Source organism: Lygodium microphyllum, chromosome 23 (genome assembly GCF_053477565.2).
Source record: "Lygodium microphyllum isolate KBCC chromosome 23, Lygodium_microphyllum_v1.1.10, whole genome shotgun sequence".
In the NCBI taxonomy this organism is placed as follows: Eukaryota; Viridiplantae; Streptophyta; class Polypodiopsida; order Schizaeales; family Lygodiaceae; genus Lygodium; species Lygodium microphyllum.
This window is the reverse complement of record NC_141157.1, coordinates 82,533,491-82,556,132: the sequence shown is the minus strand read 5'-3', so window position 1 is coordinate 82,556,132 and position 22,642 is coordinate 82,533,491. Positions and strand designations below refer to the sequence as shown.

At 41.4% G+C, this 22,642-nt stretch overlaps 1 pseudogene; it reads left to right on the top strand.

Moving 5' to 3' along the window:
• The first annotated feature begins 10,915 nt into the window (after positions 1–10,915).
• LOC148016402 (uncharacterized) lies at positions 10,916–13,645 on the top strand (annotated as a pseudogene).
• Positions 13,646–22,642: the final 8,997 nt, after the last annotated feature.

The following is a 22,642-nucleotide window of genomic DNA, read 5'->3' as shown; positions in this document are numbered from 1 at the left end:
CCCTCTGAGCTATTTTCCCCCATATCTTTACTCTCTCGTGGTTCTATTGTGACATCTTCTCTATGTTTATACAACCTTCATTAACAAAGTGAATTACTTGCACCCTCCTTTCCCTTGGCACCTTTGTGTGCCTCTCTGTGCATCTCCACTCTACCTCCTGTGACAACCAAGTAGGCTCCCCATTTCTATTAATAGTAAAATGAATACAGGAAAGAAGGAGATGCATATTGAGGTAGATATTGAATACACCCCATTATTCAAAAGAACCCAATGCACCAGTGTCAACCCTTAGGTTTTGTAGAGTTACATGCAAATGGGATTGAAACATGTGGATTTGTGGGTTAATGGGGGAATCTACCCAGTTGACCCCTTAAACAATAGACCTCCAATTTTCTTAGGAATCACAAATTTTCTGAAGTATGTGTGCGAGGGTGAAAATGGGTTGCTCGATTACACTAGGCGGCTCAATGATCAAGCGGTCAAAGTATTTATAACTTGCCAAGCAACCATTAAAAATTGCCATGATGTGATCACTCCACATCAACTTCATATACAACAGCTCATAGGACAAGTGGTACTGCTAAATGACACTGTAATTCAACAAACAATCAAATTATTTCAATGTAGGATATTATCCATGACATTGGTATCTCATATGAGGAGGCAAAGGCACATTGGATGACTTGAGAAAGATCAATATCAAGCTAACACAGGAGCACAAACAAAAGAAAAAGACAATCAATGAGTTAATTGTGAATAGTTGCCAATGGAAGGGACGTATCAAAGCATGTAAGGTAGCTCAGAAAGATAACCTAGGTGAGGGTGAGTTTGGATCGTGTATTAGTAGATTGCTGAAGGCAAGTACATTGGAAAACACTTTGAGCAATCCTAAGTTTAAGGCTGTGAACGAAAATGTGATTGAGTGCACATTAAAAAATGTGTCAAATCAGTTCTCAGTTGTGGATGCACAATCTATTTGTGACAGGGCTGGTATTAGCACAACAACTTACTCAAGGATTTTCAAAAGTGTGAAGGTTGGGTTTGGTCGTGTGCTGAAGAGAAATAGAATCATGCCTCTTCCTCAAACTTCAAAGCTAATAGAGGCTCAACAGCAACTTAATACAAAGGTTTTGGAGCTGATAGGAGATCCCATGGATGTTCAATGTGTGGAAACACTAAAGGTTGGGACCAAAAATGCATATGAGGTGAAGTTCCTCGAACTCAACAATAACTATTTAGATTTGTACAAGGTGCAGTCAGAAATGGTAATGTACTACGATATATCTATTGAGGAATGTAATGGTAAATTGCAATTTGTTATAAAATTAGATGAAAGTGAGGTCATCAAAGGAGTAAGCTTGAAAGAGTTAGTGTAACTCTGATGAATAGAGCTTTACAATTCAACAAGAACAATCTAGGGAATTTAGTGTTCAATCCAAGCACCATGTGTAGTGCCTCGCTGCATTTGAAGTTCCTAAGGAAACATTTGAGATGTTGCAGCTATTCTTTATGCACACAAGCATTCCAAGCATCATCGATTGTCAAGAACATAGTGAGATACTCTCGGTTGGAGGGTATGGTCAATACTTGGTTGAATGGCATCTTGCAAGAGACTTGAAAACTTTAAAATGCATGTGTGGAATCTCCAATGGTGCAAATACAAGGAATCCGTCCCTATATTGCTTGACAAAGAGGGTGGAAGAAAAGGATAGAAACAAGAACTAGCAAAGGGTGACAAGTGTTGCACCGATGCGCAATAGAGAAGATCCCACTTGGAAGCCAATCTTCAACATTCCATTGGATCATATTCACATTTGTTCATTGCATGCTTTTGTCAAAATCATAGAGAAACTTGTATATGAATACATTTGCTTTGCTTATAGGATGCAACCACAAAAAGAAGCCATTGCAACGTGTAGGAGTGTGGAGTGAGTGCTATCAGAAATTGGGCTACACAAGCATCGAGTGATGATTGAAAAAGATGAGAAGAGATTAGGAAAATCTGGTAACTTACCAAAAAAGACTTGCTTTGGAGGAGCAAAGGCTAGGAAGTTTCTCTCAACACCCATCAATGAGGAAGGAAATATCATGGTTCATAGGCCACAAGACTACGATTGGGTGGAAAAAGTTACATTTTGCAATTCTTAATCGACGAAGTAATGGGGGGGAAAACAAGGTTGGCCAAAGCTAAGATTTGGATAAGTCTTAACAAATTGGCTTCCTTACTTCGCAAGATGGTGTTTAACAATGAAGATAAGCAAGAATTGATCATTGTTGTACATAGCTTCTATGAAAACATAGTGGAAGTATGGGGCAAAAGCTCTATCACACATTACATGGTGCATACTAAGTTAATATTTTAAAATTGTATGAATTCTATAAATTGTTGAGCATATTTTTACTCATGTGTGATATGTGTCTTTGTAGCATATCCTTGAGGCACATGGGCCATACTTTGTAGAAAAGGGAAGCATAAGAATTTGATCCACACAAGGGATGGAAAATTCACATTGGATAGCGCATGTGCATACCAAAGAAAAACTGATCATGGTGGAGGGGTGAATGGTAGCAATCCAATGATCCAATTACTATTTTGGTTGTATAGGATTATAGTAGCGGATGAAGCTGAACTCTCACAAAAGAGAGCAAATGAAAGTGCTGATGAATTGGCTGCAGACATGATAGAATCATATCGTGTCACTAAAAGAGTGCATTATGAAGCCTCAAGTGCCAAAGAAAACCATGCCAAATGGCTAGAAACAAGGCTTCGACAAGGCAACAAATGGGTTCAAAGAGAGCTAAGATTGTAAGATGAACAATGTGTTTAGTGTGAATGAAATTCATAGTTTAAGAGAGAAAGAGAGAATGTGCATCTATGTGAATAAGTCTTACAGTTTAGGGTTATATAAAAGAGGTTTCACTTTATATCTTATTCATTGAGTTCTCACATCTCTTGTGTAGGAAAGATCGCTAGGTCTAAGATAGTTGCAAATAAGCTTCCGCTTAGAGTCCCATATCATGTTCAGCCCCTTGATCGATGCCGGGAGTATGGGATCTCCCTCAACCCCGAGAAATGCATCTTTGGAGTCTCTTCTAGAGTTTTGTTGGGCCACATTGTCTCTGCACAAGGGATATCAACAGACCCTACAAAGATCAAGAAGATCGGAGCTCTGACAGCACCCACCAACCTCAAACAGTTGAGGGGATTCCTAGGCCATGTGGGTTACTACAGAAGGTTCATAGCCCATTTTGCAACAAAGGCAACCCCCTTGCACAAGCTTCTGAGGAAAGATGTAGAGTTTATTTGGATGGAAGAATGTGAGAAAGCCTTCAACACTCTGAAGCAGTGTTTGATTGAGGCACCCATCCTGCAACCTCCTGATTGGACGAAGGAGTTTCATGTATACACTGATGCATCAATTGAAGGGTTAGGTGCGGTCCTATGCCAGAAGGGATCCTCGAAGCTAGAGCAACCCATCTATTACACAAGCCGAAAGGTCACTGATAGGGAACAGAACTATACAGTGACTGAGCTGGAGTGCTTGGCAATGGTGTTTGCCCTAGAGAAGTTTCGCCACTACCTACTGTCTACCTACTTTAAATTTTATGTGGATCATGAGGCCCTGTCCTTCCTGATGAACAAAGCAGACGTGAAAGGACGAATGATGAGATGGCTCCTTTTATTCCAGGAGTTCGACTTCGAGGTAATTACCAAACCTGGTCATTCCCATGTTCTGGTTGATCATCTGTCGTGTATCCTGCAAACTGCAGACGAGGAGCAGGATGATCCAGACCTCCTTAATGCTTCCCTATTCCTGGTAGAAACTGTAACCCCCTGGAATGCAGACATTGCCAATCTACTGGCAACCCAACAGTACCTCCTAGCATTTCTAGTCAGGAAAGGAAGAAGCTTATGTTAGAATCAGCCCCCTACACCCTGTTAGGCGGTGCACTGTACAAGAAAGGCAACGATGAAGTGCTCAGAAGATGTGTTGCAGGAGATGAGATTGGGATTGTTTTGAAGGCTTGTCATGACGAGCCATGTGGAGGCCACTTTGCAGGAGAAGCTATAGCCAGGAAGGCTCTACTAGTAGGTTACTGGTGGCCGACCATTCATAAGGATGCCTATGACTACTGCAAGCGATGTGATGCCTGTCAGAGGATGGGGAAACCCACCAAGACCAGTGCTATGCCACTGCAACCTATCCTTCCTTTGAAGCCATTCGAGAAGTGGGGCATCGACTTCGTCGGCCCAATCGATCCTCCCACCAGAAGAAAATAGAACAGATACATCCTGATATGTACGAATTATGTCACGAAGTGGTCTGAAGTTAAAGCCCTAAAGCGAGACGATGGTAACAGCGTATCCTTGTTCATGTACGAGAATATCATCACCCATTTTGGTAGTTCCCTAGAGCTGGTAAGTGACAGAGGCACTCATTTCATTAATAGAGTCATGAAAGAGTTGACAGAGCTGTATAAGATCCGCCATCTCAAGTCCACTCCTTACTACCCCAAAGCCAACGGCCAAGTCGAAGTCACCAATCGCATCCTTTGCTCGATCCTGACAAGAACGGTCGCCCACATCGTCTTGATTGGGATGATCAACTTACAGAGGCCCTCTGGGCATACAGAACCTCCCATAAAGCAGCAACAGGACATACACCCTTCCAGCTGGTGTATGCTACAGAAGCTATTTTCCCTGTTGAATTGGAATTTCCCTCTTTGCGAGTGGCTATCAAAGAGCATTTGGGGGACGATGATTCACTGCAACGTCATCTCCTGCACTTGGAATGTTTGGACGAAACTCGTAGGATGGCTTTAAAGTGCATGGAAGCCACGCTAGCTCCACGTAAGGCCTACCATGACAGCTTCATCAAGCACAAGGAGTTCAAAGAAGGTGATTTGGTCCTAGCCTATGATTCACGATTTGGCAAGTTTCCTGGCAAGCTTCAACAGTAGTGGATGGGCCCATATAAGGTACTTGTTGTCAACCCTAATGGCTCTGTCCAAGTGCAGACCGTTGATGCCTCTGATGATCCCTTTCTAATCAATGGCTATCGCCTGAAGAAGTACTTCCCTCCTTGGGGATCTTGACAATCACAGTCACCTGATCCTTTCCCCTCTTGGCGTGGCACTGTAACTCTTATGATGCTACTTCTGATAGCTGTTCTTCAGCCACTCTTGATGAGGTGGACGCAACCCTCTGTCCCCTCAGCCCCACCTCCCACCCTTGATCTCTTATCCTCTATTTTCCACCAGTGGCAATGGCGAGGATGGTTTTGACAAATGGTATTTCTACCATTCCCTTGCTTAATTCGAAAAATGAAAAAAATATACATATCGGTCATGGGAGAAAAGGACTTCGATCCTTGTCATGCCGACCTATTCTTCGAGAAAAGGTGGAGACACTCTTGGGAATAGGAGAAAAAAAACAAGAAAAAAGTTTTAAAAAAACAAGAAAAGAAAAAGAAAAAGAAAACTGTTATGGGAGAAAAGGAAGAAATTCCGTGTCATAGCAGGCCTTGTTCCAAGAAAAGGTGGTCAACACCCTTGGGCGGGAAGCTGACTGTGGAAAAGGTGGCAACATCCAGTAGTCCAGAAAGTGGATTCATCAGTTGACATCCCCAGGATCCAGTTCCGAAGCTGCCTCTCTTGGTACGCTATGTCTTGTGCCTTTCTGCAGCGCGTTTGACAGTCCTCTAGCAGATGCCATGTTCCTATCTAACACAATGTTCAATCTGATGGCTACCTCCCTGGGTACGCCTCTTCAACAACTAACGACGTGATCTTCATCAACAAAAAATCGAGTGACGCGAGCTTTCATCCTAACCGGATGGGGAAGTGAGTATGGGTTGCCCTCTGTAACTATCACACGAGTGTGAGACAGAGGGTGGGGCGAGTGACCAATCTTTTCCCTTCAAACCAAATGAGAGGTGAGAAGTGTGAATGGAGTGTTGCACACATGAGATGGGCCTCTCAATGCACAAAGCACGATTTGTTCTTGTGCACTGCACCATAAGGCTCTCTGGCCTTCCTTCTCGCACTGTATGCCGGCACTGGGTGGGATGCACAGTTGCACCATCAAATGCGCACAAGGCATACAACCTTTGCATAAGTGATTGTGAGGATTACATCAATGGGTTTCAGGACATGGATGCCTTCTGTATCTCTCAATAGAGCATGAGACAAAGGGTGGGCTGAGTGTGACTAGAGTTTCTTCAATCAATCATCGAGAGGTGAGATTGAGGGACGTTATGACCTTTGGAGTCAGGTACGTTTCCATTTCCCTATGCACCCACGGGCTGGGTTTCTGCCATCAACACATGACACATCATTCTGTTCTATACTGTGCACTACAAGGCTCCCTGGCTTTCCTTCTTACCTATACCTATGCCAGCCGGGTTGGACGCACTAATGCACCATCAACTGTGCACCTTGGCGTACTCCTCTGTACCATCCCCGTTGTCAATTCCTAAACCAGGTGTGAGATATGGGTTTCAATCATTATTCATCGAGTGATATCTGTAATGGGGCGAGTGACTATTCTCTCATCCCATCTGAGTGCTGTAAGTTGAGTGACTATCCTTCGTCAGCGACACTGACCCGATGAGATTCATCCATTAGCTACCTCCCTGGGTGCTGTTACATGGTCCTTGCCATGTTGGACGCGTCTGTTACATGACCCGACGAGATTCATCCATTAGCTATCTCCCTAGGTGTTGTTACATGGTCCCTGCCATGCTGGACGCGTCTGTTGCAGAACGAGCTCTGGTACCTCCTGCCGCCGCCTGAGACACAGCGCGCGACATCGACAATCGATTTCAACTATTTGCCACACGGGCCAAGTTTTCCTAACCCTATCTCCTGATTGCACGTGTATGTTAAGGTGTTAAGTGTGGGGACATCAGCATCCCATCTGTCACCGTCCAGTCGGTTGTCGAATTGTAGGTTGTCGTGATGCATTTCCCTTGCCATTAATGTTTTAAGTGTAGGGACGCATCCTTGCATGTCTATGTAGCATACCGCCCTGCATATGCCTCACTTTGATCATGCATGTATGCCATGACTTTCTTTTACCTCCTGGGGTCCCTTCCCCACCTACCCGTCTACTGTCACCCCTCCCTTGGGGCTATTCCTCCTCCATTTCTCTTTCTCCCTTATTTTGATGTGTTTCCATGTGAACACATCCTACGTTCAGCGGAATCCCCATCTGCCCTTACAGCCCTATTCATCCCTTCGAACTGTCCAAATTTCCTTTTTACCCACCCCTGTTCCGATGCACGGTTTTTGAGTTATTAATTTTTGAAGGATTTTTTGTACATTAGACAGTTTTCCATGTAAACATGCTTTTCTTGCTTCGGAACCGTGCTCTAACATGGCAGTCCTAACAACCACTTTGCCCTTGACATTTTTTGTTTTTACTCCGTGTCATTCGGATGCACGGTTTGTCCAATATTAATTTTTGCGGTTTTTCGGGACCTTTTCGTGCGTCTTTTTGACATTTTTCCATGTGAACCTTCCTTGTTTGCATCGGAATTCTAGTTTGACTTGACAACCGTGTCCACCGCGCCTTTCCCTACATTTTTCCTTTTTTCTCCCCCTATTCCGACTTCCAGATTTTTAATTATTAATTTGTAAAAGTGTTTTTGAGTGTCTTTTTGGTGTTTTTTTTGGCATGTGAACGCCTCCTAACCCTATCGAAACTGCGTTTTAACATGATAGCCCTGTGCAACCTCTTCCCCCGCACATTTGTCATTTTTGCTGCCCTCTGTTTTGGTGAACCGATCTTCTGTTATTAATTTTCGACCGTATTTGCATGTGTCTTTTTTTACGTTATTCCCATGTGAACGTGTCTTATATCAGTCGAAACGGTGTTTTGACATGATAGAGTTGTCGGGCGCGTTTTTCTGCACATTTTTCCTTTTTCCCTCACTTTATTCGGATGCACGAATTTCCCAAAATTAATCCCCGTATATGTTTTCGGGGCCATTTTTCGTGTTTTTTTGCATGTGCACGCCCTTTATTCCCCTTGGAACCCCCGTTGACCTTTTCCCTATCTTCCCCTTGCCGTCTTGTACATTTTTCGTTTTTACACCATTTCATTTCAATGATCGGATTGTGAGATATTAATTTTTCTTTATTTCTTCGTGTCTCGCGCGACTCATCTCGGGCGTGAACGCACACATTTTCGATTTTACGCGTCTTGCCACGCCCGGTCGCGTAAGCGCACCCCGTGCCGACGTCCCGGCGCCGTTCCAATCCCACCACCGCAAAATTTTTTTACCGCCGCCGTGCGCATGCGCACGGGACGGGGGTATGCCCTTTTTTCCTCACTATTTCTTTTTCCCTTTCTTTATTTTTTTAATTACTTAGTTCCTTTTAATTAATTAATTAATTAATTCTTTATCTCCCCCTAACGGGCACCCTCCCCCCCTATCCCAACCACCCTCTCTCTCTCTCTCTTCTTCTTTTCCCTCTTTCTCTCTCCCCGACACCTTCCTCCCCCTCTCCCTTCACCCTCCTCCCCAACCATCTCCCCCCCAATCCCCCCCAACCTGTTGTTGCTCCTCCTTCCTCCATTCCCTCTTCCCCCCTTCTCCTCCCTCCCTCCCCCTCCTCTCCCCCCTCCACCCTACCTTCTTCCTCCCTTGCCCCTGGTTCCGCTCTTTCGCCCTAGTTCCGTCCTCTGCCGCCCAGGAGCCTTCGTTCAGGCTGCCCGCCGCCCACCCAACGCTAGCGCCGCCGCCCTCGCTTCCGCTCCCTCCTGCCTCCCCCTTCTCTTCCTCCCCTTCCTCCTTCTCCATCTCCTTCTCCACCACCTCCTTTCCCTCCCTTCCTCCGCCGACCACCCTTCCCCCCTTAACTAACCCACCGGGTGCGTGCTCGTTCGTTCACATGCAGCTGTTCACGCGTGTCCGGGTATTCATTTTTGAAATCCCGAAAATCATTTTTTAATCACAAAATCCATTAAAGACATTTACAATTTGAAAAAAATCATTTAAAAAATTCAAAACAAATTTTGAAAATTTACCGAATTTTGCTGAAACCTTTTTCCACAGTTTAATATTTTTTCCTAAAAAATCCTATTAAAAAATTCTTGAAAATTCCAAATTGACTGAAATTCTTTCTGAACTGATGGAAATTGATTAAAAATCCAAAAAATACATAAAAATCAGAAAATAATTCAAAAAAATAAATTTAAAAAATCACATTTACTCTCTTTCCTATTTTGGACATTTTCTTGGAATAAAAAATATTCACATAATGTTGAAAACTTATTTCTTTTTGGAAACATCTCATGACAATGTATTTATTATAAATAAAAATTTTCGAAACTCCCCAACGTCAAATGAACATTTCCATCACATTGAACCAATATGGGTTTATGTCCTCGTCGTGGGAAAATTTGGGTTCTTGGTTAAAATTTTAAAAAATTTAAAAAAACAAAACACACACTTCAACTTAACCAAACACCACAAAAACTAAAAACATAAAAACCCTACCAATCAACACATCCAAATAAATCCAGAATATACATTTTTTTTTCTTCTTTTCTTTTGGTCATCCGTTTCATTGTTTTTTGTCGTGGTCACGGTGTTAGCTCATTTTTGTTTTTCTATCCAACAGGACGACTCTTGGCAGTCGACTGTTTGACCGTTTTGTGGATTTTTGTGGACTAGGCATTCCACTTTTGGAGGTTGTGATTTCAGACTTCGCAGGCAAACCCACACATTACCAGGTTCCTTCCTTTTTCCCTCTCTCACTTGCACAATAACACACATTAATTGTAAATAAAATCAACCGAACGTTGCACATACATAATTAACAGACTGCACCTCATAAATTGTAAATAAAATGAATCGGACGTTAATTGTAAACAGAACCCCCACCGTTGCACGTGCATCTTTGCACCCTAACCCACATAAGTTGTAAATTAAAATCAATTCACAAATGCACACGACACGCGTTTCAGACACATTAACTTGTAATTAAAATCAACCCCCGAAGTCACACATGCATGCATGCAAGTGCCATACATCATCTAATTATAATAAGGAACTGCATTAGTAGAGACCTAGTCAGTCAGTCCAGTCGTGTCAAAATCTGAGTGGGCCTGGGTTACAATGTCGACTCACCATGCATTAACGGGTTAATTTAATAATGAACGATGCTTAGTTGTTTATATAATAAAAAATGAGTCGTTAGTTTCACTCACACACTCCGCCGCACTGTAGGACGTGAACGCTACGTGGGAGTGGGAGTAGTAATCTAACATTGGTCAACATGGTATTTATTCTCGTTTTTTGAGTCTCTGTCTAGGCTACGGAATGTAGTTTTATTTTCTTTTCTCCCTAATATGGGGTTACAGGGTGCATGTATGTTGCATAGCATGAAGCTTTCGGTCGCACGTGTGTAGAGGTCATGTCGAATTTCTTTTTCTAGGATGTGGTTTTCCTGGGGGTTGTTATGGTCCAGTCAGTTGTGTAAATTAGTCGGTTTTTCGTCGATGGTCTCAGTCTTGGTTTTGTTTTTGGGTTTTGCAAGTTTTCTTTTTGTTTTCCTGGTTGTATGTGTGGGTTTTTTTTACCGTAGTCTGAATGGCACCTCTTTCTACGCCTCCAATTGTGGTCCAGCATGTTCCTCTTGCGGTCCATGACTATTCTCTTCTGTTAGAGGTAGATTGTATTCAACGAGCTGGCCTTCGCCCATTTGTGGCTCTCACTTTACCACCTGTGGATGAGAAGCTGTATTATTCTTTCCTCGCTTCTTACAAAAACTAGTCTGGCTTGGCTTACAACCAGACATTTTGTTTATCAGTAGCCAATATCAGTGAAGCATTATGTTTGCCCTTATCTCCTTCCTTTGTGCCTAGTGGTAACTAGCACTGACGGCTGAGGAGATAGTCACACTGATGAAGAAGGAAACTTCCACCCCCTTGCTCATTAACCAGCTCATTAATAGCTCAGGGGTGTCTGTTGCCCACATTTCTTCTCCAGTCTGGAAGCAGTTATGCCAGTTCCTACAGGACCGGTTCATGTCAGGAAAGGCTGCATCCAAATACCTGTCAAAAGAATTATTCACAACTTCTGTGAAGATTCTGGAGGGAGCTATTCAACTAGGCAAGTTTCTTGTTATCTAAGATGGATCAACATTTCCAGCCTGTCAGGAAGGGTCAAAATAGTATTGTTTCTTATGGTGCCTTCCTACAGAGGATCCTTACTTTTCCACCTCCTCAATGAAGGTCAATGTATACCATCAAGAAGTATCTACAAATGTGTATATACAAAGCATGCATGTCAAAGTGTAGTAACATCATCCCTCCCCTATAAAAAATAAACAAATAGACGTCAATGGATATCATTAATAAATTTGTACAAATGTGTGCATAAAATATAGGTCATGTCAAATGTAAGCTGTTTATTGCACATACCCTCTGCTGAGGAAAGCAGTGATTCATAGGCATCTCTCCTGGGAAAGTGTTGCCATGTCTCCATGCACATATCAGCCTTCCTTTTGTTTGTCTCCACCATACAGTAGCGCCTATTTTTTTGGCTATACTAAAGTAAGCATTAATTACATAATCTCAATTAATACTTATTCTAGATTTTTTTTAAAAAACAGGGGCTACTGTATAGTAGAGACAAACAAAAGGAGGAATGCACGTGCACACACATGTAGATGTGTGTGTGTGTGTGTGTGTGTGTGTGTGTGTGTGTGTGTGTACATATGTATGTATATATATAATATATTGTGTGTGTGTGTGTGTGTAGTGTGTGTGTGTGTGTGTGTGTGTGTGTGTGTGTGTGTGTGTGTGTGTGTGTGTGTGTGTGTGTGTGTGTGTGTGTGTGTGTGTGTGTGTGTGTGTGTGTGTGTGTGTGTGTGTGTGTGTGTGTGTGTGTGTGTGTGTGTGTGTGTGTGTGTGTGTGTGTGTGTGTGTGTGTGGTTCTTCACAAAATAAGCACTATAAGATATCAAAAAACCTGTTAGTTGTTATACTAGTATTATGGTTCTTTACTATAATTAATCCTTCAATAAATGTCTCATATTTTTGTGATTCTTGATAAGCAGATTTGGGCATGTTAGAAGGTACACCGTCACCTCCTACTGGTGATGGTTGGGGTGGACAGAGTTCCAGTGCTGCACATGGACCTACGTATGATGATTTTTACTATGAGGAGGATGTGATATGTTGGTGTGATCATTGTCAAGGCACGTATCGGAGGCCACGACGAGAGTGCCATTCACATCAAATGCAATATGGTATTTATGATCGAGTGCCAACACCTGAGGAGCGACATGAAACTATGGTACGTGACTGATCTTTCTTACTTTCATTATTAGTTTTTGTAATGAGCATTGACTTATATATGTGATTCAAACTATGTTATATATGTAGGGACCCTCGTTTGACGAGGAGAATGACTACAATATTGGTTGGGCACATGTCCCTCGCACACGGTATAGACATGCCATTGTTCAGTTGTAGTTTTAGGTTTCTCAATGACCTCTTTCCCTTGGTCTGGAGGTTGAGACATCCGAATATCATCCATTGCCTACTTGTTTGTGTACTCTAGTACAGACGCACAATTGCAGAGGATATGGAGGATGGCAAAGGGGATCACTTCCATCAGATGGAGAGGTTTTTAGCTTCTGGGGCAATCAGTACATGATTGCTCCATCCACTATCAATGGAGCAGGACAATGCCTATTTATTGCATAAGATTTACATGTGCCCCCTCATTCAGAGGTCACTCTTATGTCGTTTTGTGGACCTACATATGGGTGGGGACCATGGCATCATCTTACTCACTACATTCAGAGCATGAGTACTTATGGGCTGTGTCTCAATGTAGCCTCTCTTTCTGAGAGAGGCATCACACATGCAAAGGGGCAAAGATGTTAAGAAGTAGCGATTGCGGTCATGTAAGAAGTAGCAATTGTGGTCATGCAATGCTACATTGGATGGGTGACAAGGTAAAATTAAACGCCTCACTTAAGAGGGGGTGTTGGCATTGTAAGCTTCAGTGTTTGCAGGTGTGTATATGGGAAAGCACTCTTATGTGCTTAAGATTGTACGGTGCATGAATATGGATGAGAGATGTGGTGTAAAGTGTGCCACATAGGGCACACATGTAAAGTGTCGGTTGTATGGTGTCACATGGGGACACACATGGAAAGTGTGAGGGCTCATTGATTGGTATCTCTTCCTTTATATATGTAACTAGTCTATGCAATGAAAAAAAAGAAGAGAACATTTGTTGAGTGTGCATATTGTTTGCCTTCTCTTTGTAGCCATGAAGTTCCTTGCCTATTACAATCCTCCATGATAATGTATCAATCATTTTTTACACTCCATGATCAACCCCACATTGGGATTCTTGACAAAAGGCTCTATATTGATGGGAGACCTTACTCTCAAGGAAACATAGCATGTTTGATCAATAGCAATCGAGGAAGAAGCGCAAGAACCAATTGCACATTTGTAGAGATTGAAAATAGTCACAAACCAAGATATATGAGTAGAGATGTACAAAGATACATAGTTGTGCATGCTATTACATCATTGCATGCTGGCAATGAATTGGTAGTTAACTATGGTTGGCATAGGCCTCCATGAGCACCCTTTATAGATGAGGATTAGGAGTTCTAGTGTATACAGATTATATATTTTTCTAGAACCTTGTACTACAATTTGGACTTATGCACTACAGTCTCGTAATGTTATAATATTTTTGGGCAATCTTTGAAAGATTTGTATATGTACAATAAAGTGTGGTTCAAATTATTCTTAAATTTGTAGGCATTTAATTGTGTGTGCTTGCATGTGTGTCTCTCTCTCCTTTTATGGTCAAAGCATGTCATTGATGTATGTCTTCTTTGCCTTCAAATATGCAGCATTCAGATCATGACATTGATGATGCCATATATCAATGATGGGACCTGAAATGGGCCGGCACTGGCTATGGCACTAGCCGGATCTCATGCTCATGGCACACAAACACCCTCACGGCCTCGCGGACCAAGAGTGTCAATCTAATGCTAAAGGACAAACTGCCCAAAAGCTTAATTCATGCGTCTATAGTCTATAGTCCAACGTTTTCCTTAAACTCCTCGGAGGGAGAACCCTTACACATTGGCAATGCCACGATCACACACATATGGAGGCACTCCACTGACTAATAGTCAGAGCCCCACTGCAGCTCCCCTACATCACAAGGATTGGCCCTTTGATGCGCTGCTAAACATTTAGCACAAACAAACACAAACTCCTCTCTTTCATATTTCTCCTATTTCTAGGAGATGTACCATGTGTCCTTACTTAACAGTCCCTTAGGAAACTAACCCTCTACCCTACGGCAAGGGATAACGTCACACTCTCAATTGTGGGTCAAAGTCCTAAGAAAACGATTGCTATGCAGTCCAGGAAATTTTCCTTTGATACCATGAACCATGCATAGTGCATAATGTGAATGGTTTAGTGCACAAACAAAAGAAAATTAGCATTGTGCATCGTGCGAAACCAATCTTTCCACAATTTCCATACTAACGTCTATGTATTGAAATGAGGAGAGACACCGAGCCTCACGCTCATGCTGCCTTTTCCTTTATTTTGAAACAACGGCCTATAGCCATGATGCAACACATAAATCAGATTTAAGGTTATAATTTAACGCTCAAACTCCCCTCTCACCCTACCGTTTAATGTTTTACATTCGTTGATAGGTGTAAGAGTCATTTTATGTGTATTTCTTTATAGAGAAAGCGATAAACACGAATGGAAACATAGAAACGAGGGTAAAACAAGGCCAACCTCATGCTCTACCTTCATTATACATTGCACGAACACACATGTAATTTTTTGTAATTTTCCTTTTATCGTTTTCTAATTTTCTCCCATTTAAAACCCATTTTTCACCATTTTTCGGTATTTTTTCTCTATTTTCTTCAATAAAAATGACTAAAAATTAAGATTGATTATGGGCTATGGCCCTTAGGTTCCTTGACAGCAAAATTTCATGGTTTTGTTGATATTATGTCTCATGCTTCCCCTTTATTTTGCAAAAAAACCCCATTTTACCCCTTAAATGCGTGTTTTATAGGTTTTATGACATTAATTTCAGCCATATCACTTATTATTTTCTGATTTTTAGAGCATAAACTGATCAAACTCATAGCAAACAACATTATCATGCATAATTAGCCCATGGGAACAATATTTCATCAACCAAATAGCATAAAAACTCATTTTTCCTTCATAAAAATTGAATTACCACTTAGGCTTTGTGTCTCGGATCTCGGTTTTGCTACAGGACTGTGGGTCAGCCCTCATTCAATGTCCAGTGTCTTCAAAATCAGCAATCTTCATGTCTTCATTGACTCGGAAGCAATCCGGTCTCATCCGGACAAGCTTTCCTTCACCATTCCTCATTTTCCTCTTGCACACAAGAACAACCCCTTAAGGGAGAGAGAGGGAGGAGAGAGAAAGACTAGAATTGGCTCTCTTCATTCAAGCCACCATTGCACGAGCGAAGGGCGGTGAAATGATCAGCATACAGGAGGGAATCAAGGCCCACGATCACTTGAGTGGGTTGTTTGCAGGCTGCATGATCCATCTCCCAAGATTGGGCACATTTTTCGGCGTCATTTTCTCACGCTCCCTTCTCACATTTTCTTCTTCTCCATGTTGCCCATGATTTGATGTGTGGCATAAAATGTGGTTTGGGGGGGGGGGGGGGGGGGGGGGTCCAAAGGCCCCAAAAGGCACCACTCCCTTTTGGCCCAACTTTGTCCACCTCTTCATATCTTGACCGGTTTCTTGGCCATTTCCCCGTCCGAGCTCCAAATCAAGCTCTGAAAAATCCTAGGCGTCCGGCTTGACATCCCCCATTAGCTGGAAACTCCTGACAACCCGCACGGTAGTCTGAAAAATTATCAAAAACCAACAAGTGTCGCTCGGGCGCCTTTTAAGAGTCATATTTCTCTTGGTGCTTAAAATCATCCTAGCTGGAGCCGCCACCTTCGATGTTGAATATTTTTCCTCTAAATTCCAAAATTTTTGGCAAATTTTAGGCACATCCCGAGCTCAAAACTCCGCTCTCAATCAACCTTCATGTGGCACATCATGTATGTCAGTAGAGTGCATGAGGACCCTACGTAGGAGTGATCCTAACATGTATGCAAGACTAAAAGAACAATATTCCAAGGATTTTGATCCATGAGATGGCATCTTTGACGATGATGATGGCATGGCTGATTTTGTTGATGATTGGTATCAAAATGATGGTGTGAGTGATATTCCCAACAATGAGAAATATCTTCGAGAAGAAGCTCTAAAGCATATCTATATAGGAAGCCAATTGACACGTCTAAGTATACGCTTACTTATTCTCAATCTTCAAAATCAATTTGGATGGAGTAATGTATCTGTTACGGTGCTATTGAAGTATGTGACATACTTTTTTTAACAAATTCCATTTCATTGTTGTGTGGTTATGCTTTTTATTATTTCCTATGCTTGATAGCTTGTGTAATTCACTTACATGCTACGCTCTGAGAAGTTCCTACCTTCAAGCAATGCCCTTCCTACATCGAATGATGTGGTTTAAAAAATGATAAATAGTCTTGGACTTGATTATAAATCTATACATGCATGCCCCAGCAACTGTGTCTTGTATAGAGGTCAATACAAGGATGATGTGACGTGCGCAAAATGTTGAACATCTCATTATAAAGAAGGTGAAGGTAAGGCTCCTAGAAAGGTATTAGGGAATTTCCCTTGGCTCCACATATAAAACATATGTTTCAAAGTTCGAAACTAGCTAAGCTTATGTCTTGGGGAGCGGAGCATAAGAGCAAAGATGGAATAATGTGAATTCCATCCGATAGTCCTGCATTTGAGCACATTGATTTGCAATGGCCAGATTTTGCAAAAGAACCACAAAATATTAAGATGGTCATAGGATTGGATGGTGTGAAACCATTCTCCATGAGATCAAGTAAATGGTCTACTTGGACGGTGGTAGTTATTAACTATAATCTGCCCCCCTATCTCAGTATTAATAAGGAGCATTTAATGCTCTCCCTCTTAATTCTGGGAAAACATCAAGTTAAAGACCTTCATGTTTATTTGGCCTCTCTCATTGATGATCTTGAAGATCTATGGAGAGGGATTGATGTCGTGGGTATGTCCAAAAGCAGTGGTCAAAGACAATTCATCATTCGCAGAATTGTAACATGGACTATCCACAACTTTCCAGGATATGGTTTTTGCTCAGGTACGCGGTTCAAGTTATACACATTGTCTCGTGCATTTTTATGATGTTTGTCAAGTAGGTCGTTCAATTAAATTTTGTTTTTTTTTGCAGGGATATCCACCAAGGGTTATAAAGCTTGTCCTATGTGTGGTGATTGGTTGAGATCGACATATAGAAAAAGTCTCAACAAAAATATCTATCTTTGGCATATACAATTTTTGCCTACAAAACATCATTTACAAAGAAAGGGACAAGCCAAGCATTTTAATGGAAAGGTGGAGAATGGGAGATGTCCCATGCAGATGACACCAATGGATTGGTAGCAAAAGTGGATTGGTGGACCTGTTATCGATACGGAGTTAGAAATCATAAGCAGCGATGAGAGCAAGCAATGACATCGAGATGCAAGCTAGAGGAAACCGTTCTTTGGCGTTAAGTCCCTTGATATGGTATGCTATAGAATACTAGAAGGATTTGAAGATTTGTCATCTTCTTCATCCTATGCATATAATCAAGAACATTGCTCATTCCTTATGGAAACACCTTATTGGTTTGAAAGACACAATTGCATCAAGAAATGACTTAATGAACCAAAACTCGAAGCCAATTGATTGCCACGATTTGATGAAACTATAGGCAAGAACTTATGAGCCCACCCCATGGATCCTCACTTCGGAAGAGATGCAAACTCTCAACCAACGAATTCAATCTATTCGTACACCTACATGGTATGGCACGTCTTGTCGAAACATGTTCACAATAGATGACAGGAGCTTGTCTGGCCTAAAAACACATGATTGGCATAATTTTTTGAAGGTAAATCTCTCCTGATCTTTGAAAGTAATTTTGAATACCTTCCTTGTTTCATTCATCGAGCTTATCATGGATTTATATGTGCAGCATGACGTACCCCTTGTTATTGATGGATGCACTACAAGAGGTGTCCAAGATATCATTTACAATCTTGGGTCACTTACAAGCTATTTGTTTTCTCATTAATTTGCAATACAAAAACATTCAAAAACATGTCTAATATATATTTTTTGATGGATTACATCTACAAAAGAAGCATGAATGCATAGAGCTTCTTTGTTTAATGGAGAAGGAGCTTCCAACGTCATTTTTTGATATCCAGGTTCATGTTCTAATCCATGTAGTGGATGAGATAGAGATTGCCGGTGTTGTGAGCACTCGATGGATGTTTTGGGTCAAGATATTTATGGGACTTTTAAAAAATTATGTACGCCAAAGGGAAAAACCAGAGGGTTCCATGGCCGAGGGATGGCGCTTGAGGAATGCATGTATTATGTCTTTGAATACCTAAAGCAAACTAATGAGGAGGCTCCACGTGCATGGACAACAGAGTCTTCTTCTACCATGTCAGATGAGGTCAAGGAGTCCCTTTCCGCCTCAAGGACCAAGAAAAATTTGATATATCTACTTTCATAGTCTACAATAGCAAATGCATGCAACAGTTTGTTGATGAGTACGATGCAGAACTTGTAAGCAGACGAGTTGGTAGATGTAGAAAGAGGAGATCAAGACATCAAGCTGATGTAAATGAAGACGAGGACACACCTTCTTTCATGGATTAGATATATACCCGTATGCAACGGGCGATTAGAAATCATGAGCCTATCTTAGATGAACAGAGAGAGTTTATGATTGGGTGTGAAAGATAGGTAACCTTTTTTAAAAAAAAGGTTTGAAAACTCTAAATTAAACAGGTGGATTTTATATCACTTACTTTTTTATGGTTTATTTGTTGGTTCATGGTTGCATGTATACAAAAATGTGGGCTTATGGACAACATCTTGTTGAGATATTTGCAATCACACCTACTTCAGTTCCTTTGTGAGGAGCAGTGAGGGCTCAGGATCAAAATCCCATATGCATCATAAGAGAAAGTACCACCACTCAAATCCTATAAAGCATTGTACTTGCACTCTTTTTCTAAGGCAATGATAGTACTCTTTTCTTTGCAGTAAAGTTTCATGTCACTATCAATACACAAGATTGTGTTTATGAGTCCAAGTCTCAATCTTGGAACCTAATTCACTTGTGTAACAATTTGTCCTTGTCAGGATCAATGTCTTTATGAGTTTCCTTTTCCTCTTTCAACCTCCATAGCTTCTACATCTGCCATGCTCTAGATCCCGCATATTTTAACATGGTATCAGAGCACAGTCAGCCATGGCATTGCTCCTCCACCTTCATTCTACTCTCATCTAGCTCAGCTTGAGCTCTGACCAGCTCAGGACAAGTCCAAGACCTCATCTCCCACTCCTTCTTCTCCACTTGACCTTGTGGCAGCCATAGCTAGCAGTACCCTGCCTGCTCGAAGCTCTCATAACTTCCTCTACTGGCCAAATCTTACCAAGCTTCCTTCTGGAGAAGTGTTCCCCTATTAATAATGCTTCTTTGTATCATCTCAGAACTTGACGTTGGCCTATCTACAACTCAGCATGATCAATTTTCTCAAGTTCTGTCATGTGGCCTCCATAGCCTATGGATCTCACACTACATGCCACCATTCATCATGATGTCTTCTAGAAGAATCTTCTCCAACTTTAGACATAGCTCGGTGGCACATCAAGCCTCAAGATTGATGACGATTTGGCTTAGCATTGCGAAAAAATGTGGTCGTTGCCTGAAACAAGCGTAGTCTTGATGATCGGGCCGTTTTCTTCCTGTATGCATAGCACAATCTTGCCCAACTCTATATGGTTTTTAAATCCCATCAATCAAGCTTCAATCTCATGTAAAAAGTTATTGGAATGATTGAGTATACAATGCACACTATGCAAAAAAACCAGGCCTGGGTCAGAAACCCTATTTTAGAAGCCATAGCCAAACCTCATTGAAGCTCAAAAATCTCATTATTTTCTCTCTCTTGCCACTTGGAACAAACCACTGCCACTCCGATCTACTGTCCCAACATCAAATCAAGGAGAAGAAGAACTTGGATTAAGACAGAAGAGCAACGACTTTGAATATTCGAGTTTCAGACAGAGTTGTCATATAGTGTGTTTTTTCACACTGTCATTACTTGTGTCTCTTGACACACTATTATATGCCCTTCCATTGATAAAATTTGAGAATTCTAAAGTTTTTTGTTGCTGCTCTAGCCATCGAACATGGATAAATACTCTCCAATTGCTCATTTCAAAGGAGTCGGGTTTCATATTTGGCAAACCCACATCAAATTCATCTTGATGAATAAGGGCCTCTGGGCCATTACCACTGGAAAACAAAAGAAGCCTTGTGATGTGGACCTTGCTGTCACTTGGGAAAAGAATGATGATGAGGCTCAGGACATTATCAAACTGGCGCTAAATGACAGCTATATCCACCATGTGGATAACTGTGAGACCTCACAGGATACATGGAAGAGACTTGACACTTTGTTCAGTGCATAGTCTAAATCAAGAAAGTATGGCCTCCTAATAGAGCTTTTTAGGCTTGAAATGAAGTCTAGCACATCACTTGCAACGCATCTAAATTACATGGAAGGACTCCTAACCCAACTTGCAGGAATCAACATTAAAATGGAAGAAGATGTTTGCATCGGTGTTATACTTAAGAGTTTGCCTCCTAAATATAATAATGTATACAACTCTAATTAATATGATAAACCCTGAACTTGTTGATATCCAAGCATCACTGTTAGAGGAGGAAAAGAAGCTAAAAACTAAGGAAGAACCGAGTACCTCTAGGGATGAACATGCATTATATGTTGGCAAAAGGTACAAAGGCAAGAAGGATCAACTCTTTTGTGACTTCCACCTCCGGGGGGGGGGGGGGTCACTCATGAATATATGTATATATAATGTGAGTTCAAAATAAGGGGTTTTTAAAGTACCATTTTTATGCATTTTCTACATACAGAAGGGTGTCATATAAAGGGGTTACTTACAGATTGAATAGAAAAGGGTTTTTCTAATTCAAGAAAAATTCACAGATTAGGATATTTATAAATAGGCCATGAACGCATGTTATATAGAGAATATATATATAGTGAGCCCCCCGAGACTTCTACAAAAGGACTGGACACATCGAGAAGTTTTGCCATGCCAGAAAGAGGTCCCAAAAGGCCTATCTAGTTGTAGTCAAAGAAGAAGAAGAAAATGGAGCAAAGGAAGAAGAAGAAGAAGAAGAAGAAGACCACTAGGAGAAGGACAAACCTCATCAGTCCTTCTATTTAGATAGCCTTTTTTAGTTTTGTATTTCCTAGCCCTAATGCCTCAAATATAAACTTGTAAACTCCTTAGTTAGCATTGTAATACAGCCTCTATACACTTTGTGAGGCCCCCGCTACAACCTCTGGATGTCCATCATGTTTGTGGTACCCACACTTAGCCTTTTTTTGCGATAGCCTCTGGTGTTTTGCCATGCTTATGGTGTGCCCACACTTTGCAGGTGTTGCTTTCACTAAAGTCTCTATACGCTTTGTACCTCTGGTTGTGATTGAGGAGGGGTGTTGAGATATTTCCAATCACACCTACTTCAGTCCCTTTGTGAGGAGTAGTGAGGGCTTAGGACCAGAATCCCATATGCACAGTAAGAGAAAGTACCACCACTCAAATCCTATAAAGCATTGTACTTGCACTCTTTTTCTAAGGCAATGATAGTACTCTTTTCTTTCCATTAAAGTGTCATGTCATTGTCAATACACAAGATTGTGTTTATGAGTCCGATTGAGGAGGGGTGTTGAGATATTTGCAATCACACCTACTTCAGTCCCTTTGTGAGGAGCAATGAGGGATCAGGACCAGAATCCCATATGCACAATAAGAGAAAGTACCACCACTCAAATCCTATAAAGCATTGTACTTGCACTCTTTTTCTAAGGCAACGATAGTACTCTTTTCTTTCCAGTAAAGTGTCATGTCACTGTCAATACACAAGATTGTGTTTATGAGTCCAAGTCTCAATCTTGGAACCTAATTCACTTGTGTAACAATTTTTCCTTGTCAGGATCAATGTCTTCATGAGTTTCCTTTTCCTCTTTCAACCTCCATAGCTTCCGCATCTGCCATGCTCTAGATCTTGTATATTTAAACACATCTAAGGGTGAAGAATATTGATGACTTACGTCTCACTCAAGATTCATGCGTTGTTGCCTCTTTCAAGAAAGTATTATGTGCAAGTTCAAGAGACACAAATCTTGTCGATAGTGAACTTGGCTATGTGGGAACCATAGTAGGCATTTATGAACTATCATATCATATCTTCAAACATGTCAATAAAAACACTCTCTTGAATTGTGTAATCGTGACATCTAGGCTTCTTGAATTTATACATAATTCTAAAGCTTCAATTCATGCATTTTAATAGGTGGTTTTGACGGTGGATTGGTTTCGAGCAGAGTACAAAGGTAGCTT